At 34.3% G+C, this 24335-nt stretch overlaps 1 protein-coding gene and 1 pseudogene across 1 annotated transcript in view; both read right to left on the bottom strand.

Annotated features, from left to right (window-relative positions):
* ZNF385D (zinc finger protein 385D) overlaps positions 1–24335 on the bottom strand; it is an 855124-nt gene that overhangs the window by 608287 nt on the left and 222502 nt on the right. The gene's annotated exons all lie outside the window — the stretch shown is intronic.
* LOC113254168 (U6 spliceosomal RNA) lies at positions 9164–9277 on the bottom strand (annotated as a pseudogene).

A 24335-nucleotide genomic window follows, 5' to 3' on the forward strand; every position in this document is an offset into this window, starting at 1 on the left:
GTAGTTACTGGGGGCTGGGGTATGGGAAAAATGGACAGATGTTGGTAAAAATGTTCAAAATTCCAGTCATCAGATGAATAAGTTCTGAGGATCGAATACGCAACATGGTGATATTAATGAGCAACACATACTTATCAGCTGCTAACAGAATAAAACTTCAGTGTTCTCACTACACACACACACAAAGGGTAATTATATGAGGTGTTGGAGGTGCTAACCAATCTTACTGTGGCAGTCATTTTGCAATAAGTACATTAAATCATCATGTACACCTCAAACTTACATAATATTATATGTCAATCTTATTTCAATAAAGCTGGAAAAAAAAGTAAAAGCATATGAAAAGAAGTCACATATAAGCACTCATCAAAGTAAGCTGGAGGGCTATATTAATATTAAACAAAGAATTCAGAACACACTTAAGTGTAAATCTAATAAGACATATCCAGAATTTGTTTGCTAAAACTACAAAGACCTAAATAAATGAGGAGACATACCATGTTCATGCAATGAAAGACACAACATAGTAAAGACATTAAATCTCTCCAAATTTATCTACAGGTTTAATGCATTTCTGTCAAAATCCCAGCAAGATTTTTGCAGATATACCATTTAAAGGAACAGGAACTAAGAAGCTTTAATCACTAAAATAATTCTGAAAAAGAATAAAATTCCAGGCACTACATTACACCATACTAAGTCTTACTATAGAGCTACAGTAATTTGGACACTGGAATTGGCAAGAGTATACACATAGATCAGTAGAACAAAACAGAGAGTCCAGAGGTAGACCCACACTAGCACACCAATTGATATTTGATAAAGGTGCAAAAACAATTAAATAAGAACGGTCAGCTTCTCAACAAATAGTTTTGGGACAATTGGACATCCATGGGCAAAAGAATAACAATGATAACAATAGTCTTGACCTAAACCCAACACTTTATACAAAAAATTAACTGAAAATGGATCAAAACTATTAATGTAAAATAGAGCACTACAAAATTAATAGAAGAAAAAATAAGAGAAAATCCTTGTGACTTAGGGTTAGTGAGGAGTTCTTAGATATGGCACCATAAGTACAATCTATAAAAAAAGAAAAAAACAATAACCTGGACATCAACAAAATTAAAAACTTTTCCTCAGTGGAACACATTGCTAAGATAATATAAAGGTAAATCACAGATTGTGAGACAGTATTTCCAAATGACATATCCAAGAAAAAGTGTGTTTTCAGGATATATAAAAAACTCTCTAAAATCAATAATAAGGGAAAACAGCTAATTAATAAATGAGTAAACACACATTTGACCAAAGAGAATATATGGAGACTGAGCAGACTAAAAGATGCTGAGTATCATTTGTTATTCAAAAAATGAAATACTTCTATACTATTAGAATGGATAAGAAAAAAATACTAACAGCTTAAATCAAGTGTTGATGAGGATGTGGACACACCATATTTCTCACGTGTTGTTAGTTGGAATGTATAATGCTATAGCCACTCTGGAAATCGATAAACATATATTAACATATATTAACAGTTAAACATATATTAACAGTTAAACATATATTAACATAAAACTCAGCAATTGCACTCCTGGTTTATTTATCCTATAGAAATAAAAACTATGTCCACACAACAACCTCTACATAGATTTTCATGGCCAACTTTACTTGTAATAGCTGAATATCTTTCAACTGCTAAATGAATAAATAAACTGTTGCACAGCTATACAATGGAAATCTACTCAACAATAAAAATAAATGAGTTACTGAAACACACAACTGGAATTGATCTCACACTCATATTGTATGAAAAAAAAGACATTTGAAAAGGTTATATATATTGTACTATACCATTTATAGAACATTCTCAAATGACAAAACTATAGTAATGGAGAATAGATCAGTGGTTGGAGAAAGGGAATAAAGGATTAGTGTTACAGGTAGGTTGGGAATTTCTTTGTAGTGATAAAGTAATTCTGTATCCTGCTTGTGGGGGTGGTTATATGAACCTATCCATGCAATAAACTTTCACAGAACGATACAAAGCAAAATGAAAAAAAAAGGAATACGTGTAAAAAATGGATTCAATCCAAACAAATCTAGTTTAACCATATTATAGCAATGCTAATTTCCTGGTTTAATAAAGTACTCTGGTTGTAGATGTTATCATTGGGGAAATTTGGGTAAAAGGTGCATAAAAACTGTACTATTTTTGCAACATCTTTTAAGTCTTAAATTGTTTAAAAACAAAAAATTAAAATGCATATGGGAAAATAAAATCATGTTGATAAATCTGTAGAAACTCTAAGCTAATACGCAACCTTAGGATGTTGCTCTTTCTAAAATTATTTTCTTGAAGGCTAAGAGAAGGAGAGGGGTGTGCTAGGTTTTGTTAGCTACATTTTTATCAGAGGGCAAATAGGACAATGTCCCACCTCTTTAATCATTTATATTTTGAAGTTTACAGTGAATAAGTCACACTAGTCTGGTTTACATTAAATAAGGTGTATTGAAGCTTATATAATCGCTGAATGTAAACACAGATTGTATAACAAGGCCACCAGGATTCAAGTCCTGAGCAATTTACAATATAATAAATACTCAGGGGTTAAAAGATGTGCTCTAATGCATTTGTGAACCAAATACTTCAAGAGCAACATATTTTATTATTTAAAAATATGAGAGAGGTTTATTGGACCTCTAAAGAAATTAAAAAACACTTCAGAAGAAAATTAAAAACTTCCTCAAATACTTTATATACAAATGTAAAGAGCACCTGTTCTTTGTGGGGTAGTATAGTTAACGGTCCCAAAGCAGTATTTCATTATTTCAAAAAACCCACTGGCAAGACGAGTTCTCAAAGAATATATCTTCTTTCTCTTGAAATCATCTAATAGAACAAAAAGACCCCCCAAAAAGAATAACTTAATACTTAAAAACATGCATTTTTAAAGTATATGAATTAGTTCCCCACCCACTTTGTTCTAAATCTTTATTTGTTTACATCTTGGGCAAAAACAAAGCAGGAATCAAGTACTTTTTTCAATTTGCTGAACTTCCTGAGATTAAGGAGATCAATTCCCAATTATTTGTACCAATGGAAGAAAGCACTGTCACGTAAAGTACAAAATACTTATAACTCAGACTGGTGAATCTGAGAATTCCAGGGTCTCTCTGATAAAGAGTAGCAATAGTTTACTGGTCTGCTATTCACCTTCTGGAGACAAGAATCAGATTAAGAATGAAAGCACTGTCCCTGGGGGAACAGGCTGAGGGCAGCATATCAAGGAAAGAAAAGTTACCTGTCTTGAACACGCATTTTGCCCCAACACTTAACTATGTGCTATCTCAGTGAGACTACAATAGCTTGAGTTGTTATTCGCTTCTCAGTTTTACAGTTGAGGAAACTAAGGCATAGAAACAGTAAATACCTTGGGGTGCCTGGGTGGTACAGGCAGTTAAGCCCCCAACTCTTGGTTTTAGCCCAGGTTGTGATCTCAGGGTCGTGAGATCGAGCCCCATGACCAGCTCTGCACAGAGTCTGCTTAGGACTCTCTCTCCCTCTTCACCCCACCACCCCTTCTCAAATAAATATATAATTCTAAAAAAAAAGAAAAAGAAAAAAAAAGAAATAAACAGTAAATACCTTGACCAAGGACATACAATTAGCCAAGCCAATTTCAGATCTCTTTATCTCCAAAGCTGGTACTCCTTGACTTGTGATATATTACTGCCTCTTAAACATGTATAGATCAAAAGACATTGAGTGACTGCATTTCAACATTTATCCACAAAACTCATGGTTAAGTGACAGTCAGTTTTACAGATAGCTAAAAAGCATCATCAGGTTGACAGCTTATTTGGAGTAACTGAAACATGATAATACTACAATTCCCAGGCACAAAAAGACTTAGATCTTGAAGGAAACTTGGAAAACACCCAAGCCTACCCTACCCTAGGAGATGGCTCTGTTTTTGGTAAAATGTTTAGCCCACAGTAATATTGTGGGGTTTTTTTGGAGTGGGGGTTGGTTATTTGTTTGGTTTTCATACTATGTTTTTTTCAATATGGTTTTTACTAGGGTTTTTTTAGGAATTTTTTTTAACTAAACAAAAGTATGTTTTATTTATTTTTTTACTAATTTTGTTTTGTTTTTACTAGTTTTTTTATTACAAGTTTATATGTTTCGTGAATTTTATTCTTTGGGTTTCATTTCAAATTTAACTGTTTTTTCCTTTGTTTTTTTCTCCATAGGAATGTTGCTTACAGTCTAAAAAAAGGCCAAATTTAAATTGGTGATGGAAAAACAAATCAAACCACAAAATGTGGTAGTAATGATGAAATCATGAACAAAATACATCTATGAATTAATTTAGTTTCTGTGTGTGTCCACTTATATGCAGATTTTTTATAAATATAGTACAGTACTATAAATGTATTTTCTCTTCCCTATGATTTTCTTAACATTTTCTTTTTTCTAGCTTACTTTATTGTAATATAGTATATAATGTATTTATACCATACAAAATATATGTTAACTATGTTATCGGTAAGGCTTCATGTCAACAGTAGGCTATCAGTGGTTAAGTTTGGGGAGGAGTCAAAATTTATATGTGAATTTTTAACTGTGCAGGGGGTCCATGTTCCTAACCACATGTTGTTCATAGATCAACTGTACATATAAACACTTATTTATTTAAATTCTCATTTATGACATTTGTTTGATTCTGTAGCTATTCTTTCCATCCTTCTCTACTCTGTTCTCCAACCTGAGAAACTTATCTGGCAGCCCATCTCAATGGGTGTCCTTACTTCCTGGCAGCCTCCAGCCAATGGAGAGGCCCAGCAGGAGATGGGAGCAGGAGAGATAAATGAGGTCAGTGAGGTCATAGTGTTTTATTTCCCAGTTCTCTCCCTGGAGGTCACCCGGGTCCAACTGTGCCAACAGGCACAAGTCTCAGAACAGCTTTCTCCACAGGATTTTCCCTGCCCTGGGTTTCTAAAAGCTCTCTGCCCTCAACTCTGTCATGAATGGTGGTGGTGACCACTCATTATTAAATGTTTGCTCACTATTATCAGATTTCCCTTCTCACTGTCTGCCAGTTTGAGTGTGTCACTTGCTTTCTCTGGAGTTATGAATGATGACAGTGATAATGAAATTTATATGGAGAGGGAGAAATTCATTTAATATAGGATGTGTTTTATGCATTAAGGTTAAAACAAAGACAAATACAAAGTAGAGTGAAAGACTTTTTCATATCCCAAACCTCTATGATCCCCAGAAAGAGCGACTATAACTATTCCCTATGTATGCACCAGATCTATTTATATCCATTTGCATACACATACTGACAGATAATTTGTTCTCTTTGGTATGCTTAGATCATATGATGCATATTGTCTATGACTTGTCTTTAAATATTTCCCTAATGATAGACATTTAGATTTATTAAACTTTTATATTGTTACCAACAATGATGCAATGGACATCCATATATATGATTAATAAGTTACTTTTTCAAAAAATTCTTATTCAACATCATGCTTTTCTTCATTAAACAATTTCATTTAAAGTCATGATTATATACATATATGTATATATATAATATATATAGATATGAAATCTGAATTATTACTAGAAAATTTTCTTTGAATATTAGCAACTATGACACACGTTCTTTAAATGAGTGAATATTTCATTTTATTCTTTATATATTATATTTTCCCTCTTCCTCACAACCACCATGGAATACAGCTATCATTTTGCGATCTAATGTTGAAACTATAGAGAGAAATTAAAAGCCGCCTTCAGGGCTTGCAAAAAGAACTTTATTTGAATGCAAGGCCCCCTGTCTTTAAACCCCTGCTCTTTGGACTACACCATGCTCCCTCTCCTTACTAGACAAAATTCTTCACTTAGGAAGGAAACTCAAGGTCTAGTAGGGAAGTTGGTCAGGTAGAATACTTTTTCTGAAATATAATTTTAGGCTTCTTTTCTGGCTATGTCCTCTTATTCCATGCAGCGTCCTCAGATTTATGTCTAAAGCAAGGGGTGGGACAAAAAGAAAAATAAATGCAATTTATAGATTTTAAGTTTCAAAAACTAGCCTTGATCAGGTGGGGATAAGGAGTCAGGAGAGAAAAACTCAAGACATAAAGAACACATTTATAAGAATAAAGATTCAGTCACTCTGCATTTAGACCAGGTACTAATAATGATCCAGAGTGTTAGAGAGCCTAACAGTAGGGTTTAGAGGCTAGTGTTTCCCCAAGAAGGAGTACTGTGTGTTAGTCACTGACCATACTGGCCACTAGATCCAAGTCAATAGGAAAGCTGGAGGGACATAAATCTCCAGGTAGTTGGAGATGAGAGAGAAGAGAATATTTTTCCCCATTAAAGCAGTAAAATCATCCCAGCTGGGGTAAACAATAGATAAATTTGCTATGGATGTTAGAGCAAAAGAAATCCAGTGCTAGAGACATGTGCCTGAAGAGTCTGGCTATTCAGTGAAGGGAGAATGGAACAGTGACCTGCAAGACAGATGACCATGACACGCACACATGACTGAAACAAAGCAAACTGGACTGCAATGAGCACAGTGAGAAAAGGTACTTATGGAGCCTTGTAAGCATTCAAGGAAGGCACTAATTAGCCTGAGGGAGAATCATCTGGTTTACTAAAAAAGGAGGGAAAGATTCAATTTTATTTATAGGATTTGATCTAACATTTCTATAATGTTTCATTTAAATAGAATAAACAGTAATATTTGAGAAATAGCTCCAGTTAGAATTATTTTATTTACTATTACTTAAGCATACTAAAAGTATAAGCAGTTCACAGGAGTTCTCCATTAATATGATTAACTGTTATAAACCAAAAGGCTATAACAATGGTTTAGACAAAATAAATTTTTTTCTATGTCTTTCCTTGCTGTCTTAAAGCTTGAGACTGAAATAAATCACAGTGAGTACCCAAAATAAAATCTACATTGTCCCCATACTACATTATACTATACTGACACTGTATTATAATATAATTTGCTTTTTTACGATGTAGATTTTTATTGTCTCTCTCTTATTGCTAAATTATAAACTCCATGAAGACAAAGATCTTTGCCTGGCAAATAAGAGGCTCTCTATAACATTTGTTGAATGAATGAGTAAGCAGATGACATAAAATATTTTATGATTACATTTAGATCATGTTGATTCTGACATTCTGGTTTTCCTGACACTTTAAACCTAAAAATTTGTGCAACTTTGGAAAAAACTATTCATAGAATAATTTAGATGTGCAGAGCAGACCAAAATAATACACCTTAATGATAATGTCATAAAATAAAGTAAGAGGATCTGTAAGCCAGTATATCTAGAATTTCTTATAAATTGTGAAGCAAGCACATTATGTGAAGATTTTTACTTTTCTGGGTTTTTCTATTTATTTTTGGGAAACTGTTTTGTTTTTCACTATTAAAAGGAGATAAAACAGAAAAACAATAGAGAGTGCTTTTCAAATGAGATATTTTTGGTAATCAAAAGCTACATCCTAGCTGTTAGTGAATCTGTATTTCATTTATGGTTAGTGAATTAAAATTATGGTAGTAAATATTCCTATTGCTATTTTGTAAATGCTTGTAATTAGAAAGGGACCAAACAACTTAGAACAAATATAACAATGTAGCCAAAGTGTTAGAATCAAAGCTCAAAGAACTATAAAAATAAACAGTTGTTATTCTTGCCTACCCAAATCTACTTCCTTCCCTTTTGGTAAGAGAACCACAATTTTCCTTGCAAAACCACCAGCCCCTACTCCATCACTGTCCCGGATTGATTCCAGTTCCAAGAGTGGGCATGTGACCCACAACTGGCTTATCAGAGCAGGACATATGCTTTCGGGCCAAGGGGACGGACCATAACCCAATCAGTTTAGTAAAAATTATCCTGAAGCTTTTACTGTAATAACTAGGAAAGGGATATTTTCTTTCACTAAACTTAGTGTTGGGAAAATGGAAGTCTTGAGTTGCTGGTAAGGATGGTGTTATTAATACAGAGGAAAACTCACCCTGAGAAATGGAGATTGGTAAATGGACTGTTTATGGTAATACTGCATGCTTTCTATCTGTCAGGTATTACTCTAAGAACCTCATGTCTATTAATACAATACTCAAAAAAAGATGACATTATTATAAACTTTACATAGCCAAGAAAATTGGAATTGAAAGACCTTAAGTAATGTGTGTAGTATCATAGCTAGTAAACAGTGGAACCAGGACATACTGAAAACAGAGGCTGTGTTCTTAAATACCACTGTGCATAAAACCATGCACACCCCATTCTTTCCATCTTTGACTTTTCATTAAATGAGTTCATATACTCCACTTTTAAGTCAGTTTTTCTGACATTTGCAATTAAAAGTTCTAAATAATAACAGCATTGTAATTAATGAGAACAGTAACAAGTATGCTGAGATAACATAAAGATCTACTATTATAATTTGGCCTACCAAACAAAAAATTAACATAGGATAGACTATGTGTGTGTAATGTTAGCAAATTGATATTTACACTATAGCAAACAAATTAGTTAAGTGCTATTTTTAAGATTTTATTTATTTATTTATTTAGAGTATGAGCAGGGGGAGAGGCAGAGGAAGAGGGAGAGAGAGAATCTCAAGCAGACTCTGTGCCAAGTGTGGAGCCCGACGCAGGGCTCAATCTCACAACCCTGACATCACGACCAGAGGAGAAATCAAGAGTTGGTCACTTAAACTGACTGAGCCACCCAGGCACCCCTAACAGTCAAGTACTATCAGTAAGAGTCTTGGATGGAATTTTTGAAGAGGTCAGAATGTGACAGATTCTGATATTCATATTATCCCTTTTGGGGGGAATAATGTGAAATTAAAGCTAAGGTTATCTACTAGCAGGGTTCTTCTTTATGATAAAAAAGGAAGTACCTCCTAAGTGCTAAATATTAAAATCTACACTTATAAAAGGTTCACAGGCAATATAATGTTTCCATATTCAAAAAATTAATTTTCTTAGCAAAGGCTCAAATTATTTTAAAATCCCAACAATCAGCCAAATCCTGCCTACAAGATATATAAAACTGAGGCAACAACCTGATGGGGTTTTGTAGTTGTTCTTGTTGTTTTTAAAATACAGAACACTTCATGAATTTGAGTGTCATCCTTGTGGAGGGGCCATGCTAATCTTCTCTGTATGGTTCCAATTTTAGTATATGTGCTGCCTGCTGCTGAAGCAAGCACTGTATTATCTGATGTTTTAAGAGGTACATTTAAAATCTATTACAGGCCAAGAATGAAATCTTGCCATTTACAACGACCTGGATAGAGCTAGAAGGTATTATGCTAAGTGAAATAAATCAGTGGGAGAAAGACAAATACCATATGATTTCACTCATATGTGAGATGTAAGAAACAAAACAAACAAAGAAAAAAAAAAGAGAAACAAATAAAAAAACATACTCTTAACTGCAGAGAACAAACTGATGGTTACCAGAGGGGAACTGTGTGGGGGATGGGTGAAACAGGTGAAAGGGATTAAGAGTACATTTATCTCGATGAACAGTGAGTAATGTATAGAATCTTCGAATCATTATATTGTACACCTGAAACTAACATAACACTGTATGTTAACTATATTGGAATTAAAAATTTTTAAATAAATCTATTATAGGCCAAAGTACTCTTTTCTGAGTTTGTAGAGATTATGTGATTTTTCCCACATAAATTTTTGGAAAAGCAGGTTTTATTCTTGGTCCATGCAAAAGCTTAGCTAGTGTTTATTACCCTTTAAATTTCTATAATTCCTCAGAAGGGCTTTAAAATGGCAATTTTTCAGGTACCTCCTTTCAGGAAGTATTTCCTCCACAGTGAGAGAGTCAGGGTTGACTCTAGATCCTACTCGCCATATCCCTAGCCCTGCATCTGCCACAGAATTCATGATAAATGAGGCTTTCTCCTGTAATAACTAAGAAAAACGGACTCTCGTTTACTGGGCTTGGAGTTGAGAAAATGGAAGCCTGGAGCTGCTGGCAATGGTGGCTTCAAACAAAGAAGGCTGACCCAAGAGATTGGAATTGAAAAACAGTGTTTCTGAGGCTGACATTGAGTAAATATTGCATTTCTGTGATAACTGTTTTACAATTGCTTAATATAAAAATGTAGTTTGAATATAGTTTTTGAATAGTATTTGAATATACAGCTTCATGAATACAATTCCAATTGTATAAAATTTGTATAACAACCTTAATACAAAACCATATAATTCAAGGAAACTCAACTGAGTTAGAATTTTTGTGCTTTATAAATTTGTCTTCAGTCATGCATGATGGAGCTATCAAATCCAATTAAGTACAAATTTACCAGACCTAAAAGAGCAGAGTCCAGAAACAGTGAAAAGTCTTTCATTTAAATGGATTCCACATAAATAAGAGGTGTTATTTCTGGTCTGTCATACCACAGTTTTAAACACTTAACTATTTTGGTTAAAGAACAGAAACATTTACTCAACACCACCTAGCTTCCTCTATTAAAGTGTAGACCATATCTTCCATTATTTCTTGGAAAACCCTCAAAACTGCAGAAGGGGCTGACCACAATTAAACATAATTTTTTTTTAAAAATTCCCTTTGGTGTCAGCTATGTGGCTACACACCAAGGATCTATGTATATGAGTCAACAATTAAAACTAAGGTTAGCTTCAAAAACACCCCCGCCACCCCAAAAGGAGCTGCTTTTGAAAATTAAACTGTAAGGTTTACTAATAAGCAAAGCTGAAGCTTGGACTGTTCCCAATGGTTTTGCAAAGTAAGATCTACATGGTGGTAGTTATACATGGCTTATCTAACACATCTGTCTGACCTTTATTTAGTCCAGCAGTATTTGTCTCCCTTTGAAATTATGAAATCAATGGGAAATGACCATAAAACTTGAAGGATTTATGGCTACTTTCCAAACTCTCTTTTCTACGAACTGTTAAACTGCTTCCTAAAGAAAAATGAACAAAAGCTACAATTCGAGACAGTAGATCACATGAACTCCAGAGAGTCCCACCCTGCTACTCACCTTCTATTCTTTGGCTTTCTTATGAATACACGAAGTTCTGCTTCATATTGCTTTGGGGGGGGGTGCAAAGAATTGTGAAGAAGTAAAAGGAGTCACACACCAGATCCTTGCTATTCAAAGTGTGGTCCCAGGACTAGTAGCAATAGCATTACCTGGGAGCTGGTTAGAAAGGCTGAATCTCAGACCCTGCCCCCTACCTGTCTGAATCAGAATCTGCATTTGCAACTGCAGTTGATTTGTATGCAGGTCACAATATGAGGGGGTCTCTGAACTATTTTTATAAGGACACTATAAGTCCTAAAATCTTTGCCTATATACTTTCCAATCTTGACTTTTCTGTCAGCTGATTATAGGTTTCAGAAGAACTAAGCACAAATATAGCTAACACTTATTTTATTACATGTGTGCACTAAATACATTACATAAGTTACTTTATTTTATCCTAAAATTATTGCTTCTGAGATGTATTTATGAGATAGGGCAGTGATTCTCACACTTGAGGCTGCATCCAGAAGCATGTGAAGGGTTCCTTAAGACACAGATTGCTCAACCTACCACCAGAGTTACTGATTCAATAAATTTGGGGTAGGCCACCAAGAACTGGGTTTCACCAAGTACTCAGGTAATGCTAATTGGGACCACTAATACAGAAGCCCCAAATATAAGTATCTGTCAATTCAACTACCTGGGTCCATATCTCAGATGCAGGCTAATTGTCAAAAAAAATTTGTCTAGTCCTAGGGACTCTCTCTGGGCCCCCCTCCTTGTCACAGTTGCCACAGCTCATTTGGCCTCTTTTCTCAAGCCACCTGCAAAAGACAATGCACTTTCTCCATCTCTCCTCCTCCTGACTGTCCCTAAGTCTGAAATGTTTTGGTTTTGATGTTATCAGTGCTAATTACTACAGAGTGATAGATAATTTTTGTGTGTAAGAAGCATTCCAGAAATTTCACAAACCCTCAGAGTTTATTCCCTTGACTTTTACTTCACGTTTTAATGTGGAATTAAGTTCCTATTAAATTCTTGGGCCTTTTTGTTCAAATAACTCGAAGGTACTTCAAAGAAATAACTAATTGAAATTCACATCTTTGTAAGAAAGAGATTGTTGAAATACTTCCACCTAAATTACTTCATTTGCTTCTGTCAAGAATCTTATTAAATAGGTAAGATAAATAAAATAATGCCACAAAAAATTTGGAGGAACTGAAAACAAATTAGTGACTGAAAAATAAGTCTCAGTTTAGGGAGATCCTCCTTTCAGAATAACCACGTTTCCATCTCTTTTTCATGTTCAAACAGGGTCATAGATTCAAAGCTATGCAGTAATTGTTATATGTGTGTGTATTATATACACCTTAGTTTTATTATTTACATAAACATTTCTCAGTTGGAAAGATTTGTGTTTACATTAGATTTTACCTAAAGGAATCAAGTGTTAGATATTTGGAATAGCATCCCCAGAAACATAAAAGTAGGCAAAAAGGTTTTTATGGGGTTTTTTAGATCAATAATTAGTAGTGAAAATTCATGCTTACTTTTCTTCTTCCCTAGGTTCTGAACAGGAATTCTTTACATAGAAGGCATACCCATTGCATTGACTATAAGTAGGAGATAAATATTTTTAATTTCTTCCTTTAGGCCACTAACCCAATTAGTCGGCTAACACATTAAACTACAGAAGAATAGAGACAGTGGTTAAAACATGACTTAACAAGCCTGCTGTGAACCCATGTATTAGTTTTTAAAATATCTTTAACATTCAAAAAGGAGAATCCAGAACAAAATTTAAGTAAATACAACTACTGGAGGTTTTAACTTAATCTGAGCTATACTCATGTAAAAATACAGACCTATTCAATCATGTATAAAGCATGTGTGCGGTGGGTCCCTCAGAAGATGATGTGACTGAACATTGAGCTTCCTGGGAAGGCTTATCTCACAGGAGACTAAAAATCAACCATTTGGGGCGCATTGAAGGGAAAGAGTGATTCTCAATTTAAATCTTTTTAGATATAACTAACATAATTCAATTATAGTTATTTTTAGCACTTTTGTTTTTTAACTTTTATACTAACTTTAAAAATGATTACCCACCACTGTTACGGTAAATTATGAAGAGTTCTCTTTAGCATCTCTTGTAAGGCAGGTCTAGTGGTGATGAACTCCCTCAGCTTTTATTGTCTTTATCTTCCCTTCTCTTTTGAAGGACAGGTTTGCCAGGTATAGCACCTTGGTTGGCAGGGTTTTTTCCTCTAAGTATTTTGACTCTACATCCCACTCCCTTTTGGCGTTCAAGGATGCTGCTGAAATATCCACTAATAATCTTATGGGAGCTTCCTTGTATACAACAAGTGACCTTTCTCTTGATGCCTTCAAAATTCTCTCTTTAACTTTTGACAATTTGATTATAATGTGTCTCCATGTGTGTCTCTTTGGATGGATCCATCTACCATTTAATCTAGGAGTTCCACTTCTGAGGTATATAACCAAAGGAAATGAAATCAGTATCTCAAAGACATATGTACACTCCTATGTTCATTGCAGCATTATTTATGATAGCCAATACATGGAAACAACCTAAGTGTCTATAGACAGAAGGATGTATAAAGAAAATGTGGTGTCTGTGTATGCGTTTGGATTATATATACAATGGAATATTATATGTGTGGATATAATTATAGAATGGAATATTATTCAGCTTTAAAAAACAAGGAAGTCCTGCTATTTGAGACAACATGGATGAAACTGGAGGACACTATGTTAAGTGAAATAAGTCAGACACAGACAAATAGAGATGGCCCTTGAACAACATAAAGTTTAGGGGCACAAACCCTCTGTGCAGTCAAAAATCTATGTGTAACTTTTGACTTTCCCAAAACTTAACAACTAATAGCCTACTGTTGGCTGGAAGCCTTACTGATACCATAAACCGTTGGTTAATACATGCTTTATATGTTATAGTTATTGTATTCTATATTCTTACAATAAAGTAAGCTAGAGAAAGGGAATGTTATTAGGAAAACCATAAGGAAGGGAAAATACATTTATAGTACTGTAGTGTAAAAAAATCCACATATAAGTAGACCTGCACAGTCCAAAACCATGTTATTCAAGGGTCAACTATACCACAGATCTCTGGAGGCTGAGTTAAGATGAAGAGGAGCAGGGGTACTCTAGGCCTGCCTCATCCCCTGAACACAGCTACCTAAACATCAAATCATTTTGGACACCCAAGAAATCAATCTGAGAACTGAAAGAGAAAACTGCACAACTAGAGGTAGAAAAAATACCATATGGGATATGTAGCAGAGTTACAAATTAATATCTAAATGTTTTAATCATAGTAGTTCTCTCTGTGTATTGATTCAAATGTTCTTATTTGGATAATTCAGTCACTTTCAGTTTCAATATTGTCTTTCAGCTTGATCTCTGTTTCCTCTGTTCCTGTCCAAGAAGGTTTTGGTACTGGAGCAAGTCTTATGTGAACAAATTTGGAGTAAGGGTGGTCTCTGGCACCATGACAATAGTTTTTGAAAATCTGCTGGTTGATGCTGACTGGGGTGCAGTTGGTCGGGTACCCATCATAGGTATTCTACCACATACACTGCTAAAGTCCTGTTATTATAACCAAAACTCATTTCATTTCCATCTAGAAGAGGAACAAGAATGTCTCCCTGGCTAACCTGACCTTATATTGATTCATGTTAATTCTACAAACCACTTTGAGTCTCTGCTACATCATCAAACCACAACCAAGTCTAGGATGTGCAAAACCAAGTCTAGGATGTGGGCATTCCTTGCCTCTTCCCATGCCAGACCCCATAGCAATGCAGTCACGTATGACTTCACCATGTGAAGACATAGGGAATCTGATTTTCCCCTCCCATCAGAAGAGAACTAAGCAAAGCTCTACTATGCAACCTAAGCCTTCTTTTTCTTATCTTTTTAGCTGGCACAAACTCACCAGACAAAGTAGAACTATTCTGGAGTGAGTTCTAAATGAAGTATGAGCCAAGTTTCTTTAGGCCTTGTTGTTTCTATAAGCATCTCTAATATATCTTACCTCTCTGGGACTACTTGTCTCACTTCCAGTTTTCCCCTATACCTACCCCCTTCTTTAATTTTAATACTTCCCTGAATCACATATGATAAATAAATATCTGGTACTATTCATAATAATAAATAACTCAGAAATATTTTAGATCACTTTATTCTGCTTTAAATTTTAAAATCCTTCAACTGTTGGAATACTAAGGCCATATCCCCAAAGGAAACAAAGCACTCCTCTTCCAGTGATGTTAAAATAAATATGTTATTTGTTTGGTTTTTGAGTATGCTATTTGGTTTATACAATTTTATTGTAATCGAACCTCAGAGAAATTATGCTATAGCATATGATATTTAGTGGTGGGCTTTTATATTAATCTAATAAAGGCAGTAGTTAAAGAGTATATCAAGGAAAAGGCATTTGTAAGCATCATGAAATAAGTCAATCAACCTTAGTATGTGATGGCAATGACAATATCATTGATAGTTTGGTAAAGAAATCATTTCAGGATCAGATATATTGAATGTAGGGTTCTCCACTCTGATCATTAAAATTTCCACCTCAGAAATACAAAATAATTAAAATGGGCCCTGATGCTCATAATAGTGAGAATATTATACATCATTAAGATATTTTAGATCTAAAGAAATTTCTTAGGGAAATTCTATTTAAGAAGGAAAAATATTTTATGGAAGTAGGAATAAAAGCCTGATAGCAGGAATTACAAACATTGTAACACTTTCATTAGTCATGTTAGCAAACAGGGTCCTTGAATAGTTGAGTAAATAAAATGTGTGTGACAGGATTATAATACATTAATATTTATTGAGTTCCCATAAGATGTGTTAGGTTGTTCTGACACTATTCAAATTTATTATCTCAAAATTTGACCTCTTGACTAAAAGACTTAAGTAATTAAAACATTTCCACTACTTATAAAATTGTGATTTTTCAGCATTTAAAAAATGAATTTTGATTAGTAACTAAGTATAATTCTAAACCTCTTATTGTCTTGATAAAAAATGATGGTAGCAGAGGTTCCTCCATGTTTGCTGAAATAAAATACAGTCTGTTATTAAGATTTTTTAATTTGGGTTTCTTTTACATTTAATAATGGATGAATTAAACAGAAGGAAAAGTACCAGTATTCAAAAGAGTATTCTTTTGAGCCCGGGGGTAAAAATCAATTTATAAAGTATAAGCCTTGAATTTTAGGCAGGAGATGAAATGGAAAGAAAAAAACTAAGCCCTCTTATCTCAGTAAATCTCTCGGACACAAGAACCTGCTGGAGATAGGGACTCTAGCACATGTGTGGCTGGTTAAGGTAAAAAGTAAAAGAGACACGACAAAACACTTGCCATCAACAAATATTGATAATTAAACAATAAGTATTTTTCAGGTAAAAATGTAAATGTATTCCTAGGAGAAAAAATTACCACCATATGAATACAACATTCTCAACAGGTGAAGATACAAAAAGAAAAAAGAAAAACATACAAAATATTGCTGAAGGAAATAGTTTAGGATAGTATATACACTTGGACACTCATTTATGATTAAGTTGTAAAATTTCATGGTCAGAATGCAAAACAAAAGAGCAAGACCAGATGCAAACTGTGGTGTACATAACCCTCCTGCCCCTGCACAGATGGATTATCTGTTCCTGAAATTACCTACAATGCTCAGGACCCACTCACAACAACCAGAGCTAGATTTAAAGGGAGATAGCCATTTGGTTTCATGACTTGTAGATCTATGAGAGTCCCTGAAACACTGCTGAAAATATAACAAGAAAACACTTTGATTAGTCTCTTGGGTTTGCAATTCATCTTTCCCCAGCACATGTTAAAATAAAAACAGATGGTCACTAAAATGCGTCTATAGCAGAGCTTTTGCTGCTGAATGAAGTATGCAAATTAGGCCATGACCATCTCATTGCTCTTTCTCTTCTTTTCCCTCTTATTGATTTTCTATTTCTTCAAACGAAATGTTACTGGAGAATCCCAATTAAAGGAGCTTGGAATGTATACCCAGGGAATTTTAATTTTTAAGGAAAACCCTCAGGATGATTCTGAATCACGTGTTCTAAAGACCTACAGAGAAACACTGTCTTAACCTTTCAAATACTGGCTTGGCTTTTCCCACTTCATTGAAATAATTTTTCAAAGACACCTGCCATTTTACAATCTTCAGATTTCTAATACAGGTTGCCTTTCTCGACCTCTCTGAAAAAAGCCTTCAGGACCCACTGATTAACCACATTCTTTTTCTGAAATTCTCTCCTCCTTTGACTTCTGAATCCTGGAGCAATACTAGCTGCTCTCCAGACTTGAGAGGTGATGTAACATCATGAATATGAGCATAGACTCTGGAGCCAGCTTACCAGGGTTCGGGGTCTGACTCCACCTCTCCCTAGCTAAGAGACCTTGGGCAAATTATCTTCTTTGTCTCAGTTTACTGATCTACATAATGGACACAAACTACAGTAGCTCACAAAAATATGATTTAATATACATTTAATTACATCCCTAGCACAAAGTAAATTCACAACAAATATTACCCATTATTTATATTTCTGACACCTTCATTATCTTCTTAGGATATGCTTTCACTTCCTCCTATAGGACAAGAATGATATTTTAAGGTTGCTTTCCCTCTTCTTTCTTTTGGATATTTTATAACTCCCTCAGTTGTAGCTCTTATATCAACGAGATGAAACTCCATTTAGTAGCACGAACTGAATAAGTACCTTGGTCAAATTATCATCTTTGTTACCCACCCTCCAATTAGATTTTCTTCAGTCTTAACATTTAACTGCACTACCCTAAACTAATGTAACAATAGTCACACAGCATACAAACAGGGTTCTTTTTTTTTTTTAAGATTATATGTATTTGACAGAGACACAGCGAGAGAGGGAACACAAGCAGGGGGAGTGGGAGAGGGAGAAGCAGGTTTCCCGTTGAGCAGGGAGCCCGATGTAGGGCTTATCCCAGGACCCTGGGATCATGACCTGAGCCGAAGGCAGATGCTTAACAACTGAGTCACCCAGGCGCCCCATACAAACAGGGTTATAATCTAGAAACTTACTAAGTCTTCACTCAAGCTATATTCACTATTTTATTTCTCCTGCTAGTTATATATATTGTACCAATTTTCTTTGTTAAAAGAGTGCAATCTTCTTTGGAATTGGGAAATATGAATTATTTATCAGAATTACTATTGCATACACAGGTTTGTTTAATATATGTTAATGAAGTTAAATATTCTTACATTAATTTTTTTTATTCTTCTCCTTTTGAAACCATACTTGTTTTACCTGTAAGTCATTGATTAGTTCATACAATCTTCTACACTTGTATACTTTTATTTAGCCATTGAGATAAAATCTTAAAGGAAAATCGTATGTGTTTTTTCATCACATACTCTCTCTGAAGTAAAATCTTAAATTGAAATTTACATTCATTTTTTCTCTACTCTAAAGATTGACAAATCTTAAGTGACTAATAAATACATCTTGCTCATATTTTGATTTCACCATTGTACCTGATACAAGTAGTTGGAAATGGGCATGCATATGAAATCTGTCCTTTGTCTTTCTACCTGTGTGCATAGTGTCAACCTCAATCTGGATGGTCTTGACACCCATTTCAGTTCCCCAAGAAGAATCTAACTGCATATAAAATGTCAGTAAACAGAACTGTCTTTACTGAGGATTCCAGAGGTGAGACATAAGAGAGAATTACAGCACACATTACAAAGTTAATAAATTAAAATTTCAGACTAGATAAGTCTGTCCCCTCTATCACCTTGTTCCTGACCCCAAGAAGACATTCACTTTCTGACCTGTCTGGCTCCGAGTCCCCAGACTCATTTGTTCTTCACTTGTCTACAATTAGGTTGGGCAGGTCAGTTATATCCCATCTCTAACTGCAAACCAACATAACTAAATTCATCACAATGTTCATCAAACACTGAACTGCACCTTTAAGGCTATTTCAGATTAATCTTAGAGGTATTCTGAAGTTTTGTTGGAAATCGAAATTATAGAGCTTTTTTTTTCCCCCTACCTCTGTGGGTTTCTGTATTTGTGTTTAGATTCGGGATTTTACCTCATTCTCATCACATTTTTGTTATATATTCCAGAAATTCCTATTTTACTCTTCACTGTGCAGTGCTGCTATGGATTTATTTACTTTTGTTCTCAATTTTTTTGTGTCACATCATTGCAATTTTGGAAATAAGAAGAGGAAATAGATGTATCTAGGTTGCTATTTTTGAAAATTACTTTCTTACCCTCTTACCTCTTATTCAAAGACTTAAAATTAATATTTTGAAAGTCTATTTAATGAATTAATCTAAAGTGCCAACTTACACACACAAACACACACACACACACACACACACACACACACACACACTCATACTCCTGTTTAGTGTTTCTGAGAAACAAGCACAAAATGATGAAGCATGCCATGCCTGGGGTGACGCTATAGAAACTTGCCTATGCCAATTTAAATAGGGTTGGCCTCCACATGCAAACTAACCTATTTAGGAAAGGGAAATTTATACATAAAAGCACCCCATTTCCATTACCTACTAGATGTGTTACCGTGGGCAAATTATTTTTAGGGGAAATATAAAGGAAACAGAAAACTAATGAAAAAATGTGCCCTTTCAAACACAGAAAAGTGAAAGTGATTATTTTCCTATGACTGGAGAATAGAAACACTAGAACTGGAAGATATTGCCGGGGAAGTAGTTAGTGTCTGAAAGGGGCAAAAGGTGAGGAAATGAGAGAGAGTTCAACCTGTGCTAAACAGATTTGAAGTTCAGATGCACAAATGAATTATTCTGTACTTCAGTTTATGCTACCACTGCTAGAAGCTCCCAATTCTTCAAACCTCCCCAAACAGACACACACATATACACTTAGAAAATTATCAATAGAAAACTCTTACATCCCAAATAAATACTATTCTCAAGCTAAATGGCATGCATTTAATTCACTCTTTTTTTTTTTTTTCTTAAGGCTTCTCTCTTAGTGGCCGTTTCACCTAATTTTTCATGAATAATAACATTCGTGAAGAACTAGAGTACACTTCTACTGGGGTGGTCTCCGGATAGGGGTCATGCTGGATTATCAGCCTCAGATTTTAAAACATCACTATTATCACAGTAAAGAGTTTTCTTAGAGATATAGACTGGATAAGAAATCTCTGTGTTGATAAAAATGCTACTATTCAATGAAATTAATGTTAAGTCCATGGGAACCACGTAGCTAATGGCTGGAATTCCACCTGTTTGAAATGATCAATGTGTCTTCCTTTCATGGAGGAAAAAAAAAAAAAAAAGTTGATAACCGAAGCCAAAAACCTACTCAAAATCTGAACATGGTAAAACTAGCATTTGTCATTTTCTCCCATATTTTCATCCTTCAATGACAAAAAAGAAACTTGGTTCACTCAAGAACAAAATGGCTTATTACACAATGCTGGACAACTTAATATCAGCATTTTTCATTGTCTCCCTTAGACTGAACCTTCTAAAGAACATGGTCTAGAAGAGAGAAGCTTGAAAAAGCAGCATTCCTTATTGCCATGTCACAGTATGTCATATACTAATATAGATAAGATATTATTAAGAAAGCAGTTATTATTGTTTAATAAAATGACCCCAAAAGGCATTATTACTAATCCATAAATGTACTAGTAAGTTCTAACTAGTCCATGGACGTTCGACAAAAGCACAAATAGTCCTTGGAAATCAAAAGGTGAAATAAATTTTTCTATAAATGAGGAATTTATTATAAAATCAAGGTCTGAAGTAACAGAAAATTCTATGAAGCTATTTTGAATTTTTATTAACCACCAATGTTGCAAGAGAAGGCACCTCTTATAAATTGAAAATCCACTGACACTTGAAACCTCATCTGGGACAATCAATGGAAAGAGAAAAGAAAATAAATCAGTGAGAGCTCGAAAGGAAAATTTTTTTTTAGCTTTTCTGTTAAATAAAAGAAAATTTAATGCTAAGAGGATAGATAAGAGCAACAATATTCTAGATTTATGTTCTACAAAAACAATGAGCACTGAAAGACTCTAGAATACTATTAGATAAAGCTGAATTATTTGATAGCCGTTTCAACCCAATAAAAATGGAAAACCAGGCTTAATAAAATAACTCAAATATGACAAAGGTATTATGAATAAAATAAAGTTGTCACAATAGGTCAACTTGTTACTCAATCCTTTAACAAGCTTTAATGAAAGCTTAACCATAGTGAGTGGGCACATGAAATTGAATTAAATTAGTTGGTCATAGAAACTTTAAATACCCTGAAAGTTTTACCCTTCATTACATGTATTCCAAAATGCTCTTATGAATCAAAGGAGCATGTTTATGCTAATCTTCAAGTTTTAGTTTTTAGATAAAAATATACTTTTATCTTAGCATATTTATATACTCTTAGTATACTTCATTTTAATACTCAACTTTATACTTCCTGAAAATCTTATAAAAACCCTATATGCACAATAAAAACCTTAAGGTTTTTCCATTACAGAATATATCACATAATTGGAATATAAAATGACAAATGTGAGCAAAATCTCAATATTTAGCCAGAAATCATAACTCCATTATTAATTTCTTTAGAGTAATTTAAAAATTACATTAATAAAACTGTGTGCTCTGCAAACACTATTACATTATCATGCATGTAATAGTGTACATCCAATATTGCTTACTCCTATTTATTTGCATACCTGATAGAATTGTGACAATTTACATGAAATTACCTTTGCAGGACTCGGCGATTTTTATTTTAGTTTTGTACATTTATGAATAGTCCAAATGGGACAATATTATTTTTATCATCAGAAAAATAATAGTTATTTGCAGAATTTACTTCTAAGTAAATACAAAATTAAAGGTGTTCTCCAAAGGGAAAATTAGTAAGTCATGCAGTTTGTACTGGAATTTCTTTATAGTTTTCATGAGAGGGTGAGGCATGGAATCTCTGGAATATAATAAAGTCTACACATTTAAGCAGCTTTTAACTACAGAATACCCTTTTGCCACTTCTGTATCTTCTCATCTTTAAAAAAATGTGCAAAAAAAGAAATGTATTTCTGGAATAATCGTGATAAATTATAAAAGACCAATTTACATGACTCTATGCTCTACAAAATATTTTCAGCAGTTAGATTTGGCAAAGAGAATTTAAGGAAACATCAGATTTGTTGTCATAATGTAAGTTAAGTAGTTTAAAAAATAACATAACTCAACAACATAAGAATACATCCAAATGTATAACACAATTTTGTGACACTAGAATTTAAGTTTACCAGGGAAATTTGTATGTTGCTGATAATGGAGACATAGGCAATTTTATGGGTAGAGTTATTTGGCAAGCGTCTTAGTCCCTTTGATTCTTGGCTATGTTATTTGTAAAATAGAATAATATATGCTTTGCAGAGTTGTTGATTGGGGTTTAATAGATGATATATACGACACCTGGAAAAATAAACACTAGCTCACTTTTTGTTCTCTTTGCATTTTTTGTGACAAAGCTTATATTCAGGCATCAAACAGACAACACAGATGGAGGAAAGTATTAAATTTTGTTGCTTTTGCACAATGAAGCATATTATGCATATTACTTATTAAGATACAGCAAGCATTGGTGGTGTCTTAGCTAGATTTCCAGGAAGTAGATGCAGATGATTTTGTGGACGAGCGGTAAATGGGGGATCTACAGCTGTGAGGCACGAGGAAAGCAGGACTGGATAAGGGGTGAGATGCAGCTCTGACAGTATTGCCACAGTAGCATCAGCAAATCTGAAGCTGGAATGGCCATTTAGAGCTGTCTACCCACTTTTGGGGCAAAGAGCTGGGACTTTTTGCAGGCTGCCCCCAACAAGGGAACAAGTTCAGGAGAGGTAGCTCCTTTTGGCTGAGGCCATGCTTAGGGAAGAACCCAGCAAGCAGCACTCCCAGCTCAGCAGGAGGGACATTGGAGACTCAGGACAGCATGCACCCAACGGTGGAGCACAGGTTCCATATAAAGACTTCTACAAAGAGTGCAGCACTGTCAGAAATTAAAGTTAAGTCTTACCTGTGGGGACAGTGGCCTATTAATTAATTAGTACACATAATACATTTTCTCACTGTGATCTTCAGATGATCATTTTCTGTAATAAGTGGGATGACATGAGAAATGCCTCATTAAGCTCAAAAATACAGAAACCAAATTTTAGATATGGTGATTGTCTATGTTGTTCACTCTTGTTCTTTGTAGTGTGCGTTAGGAGATGCCTTTAGGCATGTAATTATACAACACTCTTCATTAAAGACAGAAATGATAGTATGTTTCCCTCCATTTAGACAATCCCAAATTAATAATAATAATAATAATTAGCTCCATGTCTATTATTTATTTTATTTGCATCCTTAAAAATAAATCAATTAGGTACAAGGCTGGATGAATTCAGGTAAACATCTCTGTGGTCATATTGCTTTCTTAACACTACTACGTTTAATTGTTCACCATCTGAAATCTAGATTGAAGATTTTCTAAAATGGAAGCAGTTTACAGCAGTCCATTTTGCAAGTATGCACATTCAAGAAGAAGAATAAAACAATTTCCATATCTTTCTCTAAAGAAAAATGATAATGTTCTCAACTAAGAATTTATAGGGTCCTTTATTTGTAGGAATTCCATGTTTAGTTTGGTTTCTGCGTGGTAAAGGAATTACCATTAATAGATACAGAAGGTTTGTAATTGGGCTCCTTTCTTATTCTGAACAGGTCTAAAAAAGCACACTTTTAGAGTGGGGAGATGGAGGAATATGTATAAGAAATAATATGTTTCTATATTAATGTAAGGTACCAACTCTGTTGTGAGGCTCATTGCCCATAGTTAGATCCACCTGCAGATAAAGGTGAGCACGCCTCTGAAGTATCATTCCAGACCAAACTAATATGACCTAAACCAAGTGTTCTTATTAATTCATGGTTGTTTAACTGACTTTTACTAGAAAGGGCCTGGAAAAAAAATACAAATAGAAAATGTAGCAATAAATTTTGTTAAGCCTCGTATTGATCAATACATTGTTGGAAATACGATAGGATTTTTTTATGTTCTCTTGAAATGATTTCTCTTTTTGAGTAAAGAAAAGCACAGT

This window comes from Ursus arctos, unplaced genomic scaffold (assembly GCF_023065955.2).
Source record: "Ursus arctos isolate Adak ecotype North America unplaced genomic scaffold, UrsArc2.0 scaffold_20, whole genome shotgun sequence".
Lineage (NCBI taxonomy): Eukaryota > Metazoa > Chordata > Mammalia > Carnivora > Ursidae > Ursus > Ursus arctos.